The sequence below is a fragment of the Ostrea edulis genome, chromosome 7 (genome assembly GCF_947568905.1).
Source record: "Ostrea edulis chromosome 7, xbOstEdul1.1, whole genome shotgun sequence".
NCBI lineage: Eukaryota > Metazoa > Mollusca > Bivalvia > Ostreida > Ostreidae > Ostrea > Ostrea edulis.
In genome coordinates this window covers 40,460,913-40,469,657 of record NC_079170.1, presented here as the reverse complement: position 1 = coordinate 40,469,657, position 8,745 = coordinate 40,460,913, and the positions used below count along the sequence as shown (strand labels likewise).

General features: G+C 35.4%; 1 long non-coding RNA gene across 2 annotated transcripts; it reads left to right on the top strand.

Moving 5' to 3' along the window:
• The first annotated feature begins 258 nt into the window (after window positions 1-258).
• Window positions 259-8,123, top strand: LOC130048137 (uncharacterized). Of its 2 annotated transcripts, XR_008796984.1 has the most exons (4): window positions 259-327; window positions 6,860-7,069; window positions 7,785-7,911; window positions 8,037-8,123. It is a non-coding gene; the product is annotated as an uncharacterized LOC130048137 (long non-coding RNA). The 2 variants fall into 2 exon arrangements; XR_008796983.1 differs by lacking the exon at window positions 8,037-8,123 and having other exon boundaries at window positions 7,785-8,023.
• Window positions 8,124-8,745: the final 622 nt, after the last annotated feature.

Here is an 8,745-nt window from a genome sequence, read left to right as displayed (position 1 = left end):
ATCTCCTTACAGAAAATGTATGATTTAGTTGTGATATAAATAATAATACCTGAATATTTGTTGTTCCTCCTCATTAACATTTCAGACAGAATATATAATGTCAGTTCAACCTTTCCAATACTTTCAGTACTTTGATTTGTTGTAGCCAGTAGGCCTAAAATCGATGGTTTACAACAGCTTGTCTTCGTGGAGCGTCGTCTGATACCAAACGATAAAAACGACCCAATACCTTTAAAATTTGAATCAATATAAAAACACCAATCTACACCAAAGAAGGGTTTAAAAGTAGCGGGCACGCGTCTCGTTCAATGTACAATGAAATTTCAGGTAAGCTTCATGATCACTCGTGACTCATTTGAAAGGTATCCTGCTATTTTAAGAAAGTATCTTCAGCTGTTGATCTCAAGTTTTAATCAAATTGAATCATACATGTCGATCAGTTATATCCTTAATAGTTTGTTCCCAATAACAAAATTGTGTAATGTTAGCTCCGTAATGATATCAAAACTTGGTCATTCTCAATTTGAAATCGTTTATTACTTGCATGAATCTGTAAAAATATGAAAGAATTACTCTACACAGTCTACACAATTGATTAAAAACAAGAAAAGAAGATTTTTCTGATCTTCAAATATCTACAATTTTCGAAGTTAGTCCATTACCATGGTTACATAATATGTGGCACTGTATGAGAATGCATACTGTTGTGAAGAATACACACCGACAAATGTTATACGAAAACATTCAGAACAGCTTGTGTTAGCAACCTAATTGTGGCGCTAAATATTGAAACGTTAAAGAATTAAAACACAACACATGGTACATGTGCCTTTGTTCTTTTCCTCCGACAATCTTAACAGATCTGTAAAACTAAGATCTACATAGAGAGTGATAACAAGAACTATTGTGGAATCAGGGGCGGATCCAGGAATTGTGATTACGGGGGGTGCCACTTTATGAAACAGGGAGTCTGGGGGTGACGTCTTGTGGGGGTCCAGGGGGGAAGACCCCGGAAGCTCCTGGATTTTACAGATTTTATAGGGCTTGAAATATATCTCCTATTTAGTCTTTTGTACTATTTTTTATGAGGTGAAATTAATAAAATGACGCAAATGTTTTTGGAAAAAATTAAGTTCTTCCAATAAAGTAATTCAAGAAATCAATAGATTTTGTCATTTATTTCTCCGGGAGTGGAATAAATTATTGCTTCTTACATTGTTTAGTACATTTTTTCTAAACAAGATACCACGATATACCTTATGTTTGAAAATTTTAGGGGGGGGGGGGTGGGCGGCTGCAGTCTTTTTTGTGTAAGAGAGTGTGATGAGATCGGCTCTCGAATATCTCATTTCTATCTATATATGCAAATATTTATCCACATTACTGTGCATGCAACAAAAAGCTTAATTTCCGTTCAGTGGGAACTGCTTAGAAAAAACAATAATCATTAAAGACATTGTATACCGTTATTCTAATAAGTATACACTTTCCACAAAATAAGGTCCTATATGTGTAAGTACGCAGGTTTATTTTTCTCTGTTCTTTAAAAGAAAAGCTAACTTATTTTGTGTCATATTGTTTTCGTTCAAACAGTACTGAAAACAAATCATGTCCATCGTAATGTTGTAGTTAGTTGCAGATTTGTAGCTCTCTAGGAAACTAATTGGACAGACCAAATATCTACAGATGCACTGATACGACACAGTATGTAACAACGAGATGATATGTAACAATTACACACCATATCATATCAATGCACCCCTTATAAAAGTATTCGATTTACAGCGCAAAAAAATACACACGATGGAGGTCTTCTGTCACTGTATTCTTGCATCGCTGTCTCAAATAGTTTTTTTTTCTGTCAAAACACTGCTAACCCATTTTCCCAATATACTTGTATCCAGACAAACCTTCAAATATTCAATAGTCCCAAGTGACCCGGAAACTTGAAGCTTCAAATGACTTGGTTTTCATTTTTGTCTGCGCTGTAAATCGAAGGTTGTTATAAGGAGTAGATCTGTAGCTCTCTGGTCTGTCGAAATGCTTTCCCAGAGATCTGAAGCTATGTTGTGGCTTGACCTGTAGCATAAGAAGACATATAGTTGAGTAATCACAACATCTTGTATAGAAGCAAATGTCTAAGCAAATTCTCCTCAGTAGAGACTAAAATACATCGGTAGTGTTACTTTTTGCGGCTGAAACAAACATTGTCTGTATTCGGTATCGATAGACTAAGCGCTGCGACGATATGATGCGAGATGTGATCATTCTTATTTTTCTATCAATTATTCCAATTATCTTTTCAAATTCATTTTGTTATCATTATCATTATTATTATTATCCATTTTTTTTTAGGGATTAGGGGTATCAACGATCCTTTCTGTTTTTAAAAAACTGCACATAATTCATACATTTCTGAACTTGAATTCATTTCCATCTGAATACAACTTCTATAAAGTATTGAATTGGTATGTGTTGATATTCCCCTTCATAATTCACTTGAACCTTCCGGAAATTATGTTACATCTTCTAAAGGATGTGTCGACAATGGTTGAGATATGTGGGCGTCATTTCAGATTATTTTACAATTTTGGACTCTATAATGTTGTGATGTTGGTACTGAAATCATCTTCCGACAAGGCCGCTCACGCTGACTCAGTTGAGGTCAATGAGTCGGTCTCGCAGAAACATCAACAATCCTACCCGGTGCTCTCGCTACCGTTGCGTGTAAAGTTCAGCATACGTCGTTGCAATATAACAGACACACACATGGAGGTAACGCGTAGGTTCAAAGAGGTAACAGTAATTTAATCAAAATATCGTCAATGATACTACATTGTTATTAGATCCAAAAATATAATTATAACAGGAAATAAATACAAATATATTGTATATTTTCTTTTACGAACACAATTGTATTTTTTTTCTATTGATTAAATACATGTATAACCCTTGAGTGAAGATTGACAAAGCGACAGTTTTTTATGGAATAGCAGTTTTTGGTAATATACTAGCGGAAAAAAGAAACTGTATTATTTAATACATAAACAAATAATAAAAAATAACAATGAACAAATTATATTTTTTGTAATACTGTTAACAAATGTATTCGTTACAACATTTCATAATCCATTAATGTTAACGTCGAATAACGTCAATTTCAGCACACTCGAAAGACACTGGTATTCGAATTTGAATTAACAAAGTTAAAACGCGTGTGACCACCGTTTGCATTTACACATGCTTGCCAACGGCGCCTCAGTGATGCTAAAGTGTTCAGAAATGCTTAAGGGATGTTGTTCCGGATGTTGATTAAAGCCTAGCTTAAATCAGCCAATGTCACTGACTGATTTGGTAAACGGCGTAGACGTCGTTCCATTTCATCCCAGCCGTGCTCGATCGGCAATAAATCTGGGGAAACAGCTGGACAAGACAAGACATCGACATTTTGTTGAACAAAAAAGTCCCTGACTACACGTGCAACATGTGGCCTTGCGTTGTCTTGCTGCAGAGTGATGTGATTTTGCTGTCCCTGTATGAAGGGTATGGCATGGCGCTGAATAATTTCGTCTCGATAGCGTACGCCGGTGAGATTTCCATTGACAATTTGTAGAGGGGTCCTTCCACGTCCTGTCATTCCAACCCATACCATAACAATACCTCCACCGAATTGTCGACGTTGCACAACACAATCGTCCCGGTACCGCTCCCCAATGCGACAATACACTCTACAACGGTCGTCACTGTTATCCAAATGAAATCTGGATTCATCAGTGAACAGAATATTGGCCCAGTCCTGTATTCTGAACCGCAGATGTCGTCTGCACCATGCTAGTCTAGCTATACGATGACGTTGAAATAGCGCTGGGCGCACCGCTGGACATCTTGGTCTGATGTTGTGCTCGCGCAGAAGATTACGCACAGTTCTTGGACTGATTGGTCCACGTCCAGGAATGCTACGAACAGTCAAACATGCTCTCTGGAAACGATTTCTCAGGTGCAAAAGTCTAATGTGGTTGTCCTGTCGACGCGACGTCACACGGGGACGCCCAGAACGTGGTCGATAACGAGTGTTACCAGATTGTTGGAAACGTATCTATACTGTCTGGATGATGTTCCGATGAACTCCAAAGTGTCTTGCTACGATATTTTATGCCATTCTAGCTTGAAACATCCCAGCAGCACGATTACGTTTGTTTTCGCCGAGTCGTGGCATGACATAAGGGTAAATGTTGTCAAAACTAAAGTGCTTTCCTTAACGAATAGTGTCCAAACCAACCTTTTACACTTCTTACTCCAAACAGTATTGGCCAATAAAACTCCTGCATACGAACACTTCAATAAACAACATGGGTTCACTAATCATAAGAAAGTTTGTGTATCTACGTCGGGTACTATCCGATATTGTTCACAAACATCACCTTTATCGATTGTTCAGATTTTATAAATATAAACAATAAATATAGAAAAATTATATCAAATTTTATATTTCAGAGTTTCTTTTTTCCGCTAATATATGTATGTTATGGTAGACTATTGACTTATATACTTAAAATAAGCTTTTTACGCCTTTTACATATACAGGGACTCCTGCAGACCTATGACTTTGAAATGCATAGCAGCCTGAGTTCATTATCACGTCAATACCTACCACAACAGTAGGACATGACCTTCTTTCGAAATAATATCGGGCACTAAACGTCTGAACATTGACTATCTGTTTCAACAAGTAATTTGCTTGACGCGATCACCGGAGTTCGAACCCAGATCCTTCTGATTTGAGGAAAATGCCCTCACCATATTATGCTCTGATGACGTTTGTTGTTGACAACATCAACAATTTTTATATTAAAAAACTTTTGATATCAAATATTTCTACGTGAGAAGAAAGAAACATCCTGCTGTGGCCTTCAATTCGACATTTAGACATATCGACGACGTATTATCTATTACATGTAACAATGATAATTTTCATTCATATGTCGATTCGATATATCTCTGTGAGCTCGAAGTAGAATACACCACATTCGTCCACTACTGCTTGTTACTTGTATATTTTATTGAAAGTAGATATTGACTACAAGCTAAAATATCAACTTTATGGCAAACGGGATTATATCAACTTCTCCATCGTCAACTTCCCATATCTAGGTGGCAATATTCCATTATCATCGGCATATGGTGTTTATAAATCTCAACTGGTTCGATGAGCCAATGATTGTTCTGCGTATGGTTGGTTTTTAAATCGAATCAATCTACTGACAAACATATTGGTGGTACAGGGGTTCCAACAGTCTCGTTGAACGACCACATTTCGTAAATTCTATGGTCGTTATAACGATTCAGTTTGCCAATATAACCTATTATTGGGTCAATTGATGTCTGACGTGTTTCATGCCGATTGTTAGGTATTGATTTTCATTATGGATAACGGTGGGTTTCGAGAGGGTATGTTTACTCCTCCTGGGTACCTGATCCCACCTTTGGTATATCCAGGGGTCTGTGTTTGCCAAACTCTCTATTTTGTATTGCTTATAGGAGTTATGAGATTGATCACTATACGTAATCTCTACCTTTCAATCTGATTGAATATACCTTTTGAGTGTTCATTATACCATCATTTTTGTGTTTTCTGTTTGTCTGTAATGCTAGAAAAATGTTAATGGTGGTGTATTTAATGGGAAATATATTTATATTTAATTGCTGTTATAAAATTTAGAAATTCATTTCAAAATTAAGGATTATCTTCCTCATGCATAGCTCTTATCCTTGGACGAATTTGGCTCCACTTGTTTGGCACGCTGTTTTTGGCTATATTTAGATCTACAACTTCATAGTTATTTCGGATTTCAAACATTTCTTTTGAGCATCACTGAAAAGACATTATTTGTCGAAATGCGCATCTGGTGCATCAAAATTGGTACCGTATAAGTTTTACATATATATTAAAGTAATCAGTAATATTTTTCGAGTAAAAAAATGTTGGGATGACAAAAGAATCAGATGTCCCTGTTTGCCTCAATTGATATTATATTTGATAGTGTGTGTTGTATATTATAACCGATGCCAAAATCAGCATAGAGAAATTCCTTTTGCCATTCTTATCATTCCTCCCTCGCAGAGAGATCTATAAAAAAGCAATATCTAATAAAAACCCATGGTAAGGTGTAATCCTGCCGATCTTTCTATATAAAAACAATCATGGTTTGATTTTTAATTTTATTACTATATTTTGATTTCTGATTCTGTTGTTGTTTTTATTACCACGTTTTGGTTTATGATTTTGTTGCTTTTGTCATCACGCTTTGACTTGTTATTATGTTTTGATATTAATGTTGCTGTTTTTTGTTTTATTAAATCAATAATATGGTAGCTATATTCTTGTAAAGATGTTTAAAAAATGTGTTCTAAATTTTCTATAGAAATTGCAAAGTAAAATTGTTAATTATATCTCTAGTTGCCGTAGATAAATTTTCTATATGTGTGCATTTTTTGCTATTACACATCCAAATGTACAATTTATCTACCAAAACAAAAACCAATGTGTATAGGTAAAACGATATAGAAGACTAGGCAGAACATATTTTATGAACTATTTTCTTATATAGCTTAACTTCTCTTTTGTATTTCAAAAACGTAATTCATCCATACTGGGGCACTTTCTAATTGCTCTCACTTTTGTTTTCATTTGAAACAGCTATGTCTCCAAAATATCACTATCGCGGTACAATTTACCAGTTACTTTCCACACTTTTCTACTATGCTCCCTGAATTGTCAAATTCATTTATTCAAAACAATTTTCTGTTTAAAAAAGAGCTCGACATTGTAATCTTTAGTTTTACTTTTCTAACACATTAGATTCTGGGTATCACGACACTGTCAGTAATACTGTAAAGCAGAGTACCGAATTATCAACAGCAAAGTATAGCACTGCAGGCATAACAATCGGAGGGATTAAAAACCAGAAACAAAAGTGAACAGTCAGAGAAGAAGGAATTACAAACCAAGAACAAATGTACAGAAATAGAAAGCGATACATTATACATTATATGCAATCCAGAAACAAAGGTAGGGGGATAGAAAGCGACATATTATATATTATATGTAAACCAGAAACAAAGAACACAACTGGTAAGATATTGATCACAGACCAAGGACAACAAAGAGAGACGACGAATCCAATAATAAAGATCAACAATAGGGAATCATTATTATACAAACCAAGAACAAAGGTAAGCAAGGAATCGAAGGATCACAAACCAGAAAAACATATGTAAACAATAGAGAAGTTGTTGGTTACAAACCAGAAACATATTTTCCAAAAAAAAAAAATAGGGAAGTGATTAATAACAAACCAGAGACAAAAGTTAAGCAACATGGACACGATAATCAAAACAAGAACAATGGTAAGTGAGAGAAAACAAAACAGAAAAAGAGTAGGAAACAGGGACAATAAGAATCACAAACAAGGAACAAAGGTAAGCTAGGAATTGAAACCAGACACGAAGGTACGTAAATGGAAAATGGGGTATAAAAATTCAGAAGGAAACCTAAGCAACATGGAAGCGAGGGATTATAAACGAGGAACAAATGCAAGCAAATGGAAAACGGTGAATTATGATAAACATGTGTACCAGAGACAAAAGTAAGCTAAGGAAAAGATTTATGACATTCATTTAGTTGCATGTGCATATATGGATTAAGTGTGATCTTTGTTAACACCCGAAAACTGAGTAAATCACGACGGATGGATTGTAGTACAAATACTGACTCTGTTTTACAGGAGGAAAGAAAACAATGTTGAAGGAGATGTTCTGATGATCGTCTTACCTAGTGCCGGAGTTTTGATTGCAGTTGTTGTAATGATAATAATGATATATCTTAAACCGAATGGAAACGAAAAATGAAAAGTATGTTGAATATTAGAATAATTCCATTTATCTTTTCAACAACGAAGGTCAAAAACATTGTATTAAAATTGTAGACATGCTCTAATCTCTATGTTATAATTTGTTTTTCTAATTTTGTTTCCCAGCCCTCTTCCATGCAAGATGGAGATAACGAACAGAAATCCTGATAACAGGCGGAAATATTTCAAAAGAACACCCAATTACAGTGCAATCATTTTAATATGTGGGGGGGGGGGGGGGGGGCAATGTTCGTCGGTAAGCAACAGTTTGCTGGTTCGTGGGGACGTAATTTCGTGGACAAGCGATACTATGCACTAGAAGAGATAGCTCCACTTGATCTAAAAATGTTCGAGGACACGTAAATTTGTGGCAAGTGTGACCCACGAAATCCACGAACATCAACCCCCCACAGACAATAATTATTCCACAGTGTAACTTGAAATCGCAATTGTTATTCTTCGTTACGAAATCAACGTCGTCAAAATATGATTTTGAATCATGCGGAAAAAATAAAAATACAATATGATACTTATTGTTAGGTTTATTTAATGTTTAACAACCTGTGTCACGAGACAACATTTTCTTCATATTTAATTGCTATTAAAAAATTTAGAAATTCGTTTCAAAATGAAGGATTAATTCCCTCACGCATAGCTCTTATCCTTAGACGAATTTGACTCCACTTTTTGGCACACTCCCCCCCCCCCCCTATAATAGCTCAAAAACTTCATTGTTATTTCGGATTTCAAATATTTCGGTTGAGCATCACTGAAGAGACATTATTTGTCGAAATGCGCATCTGGTACATCAAAATTGGTACCGTATAAGTTTTAC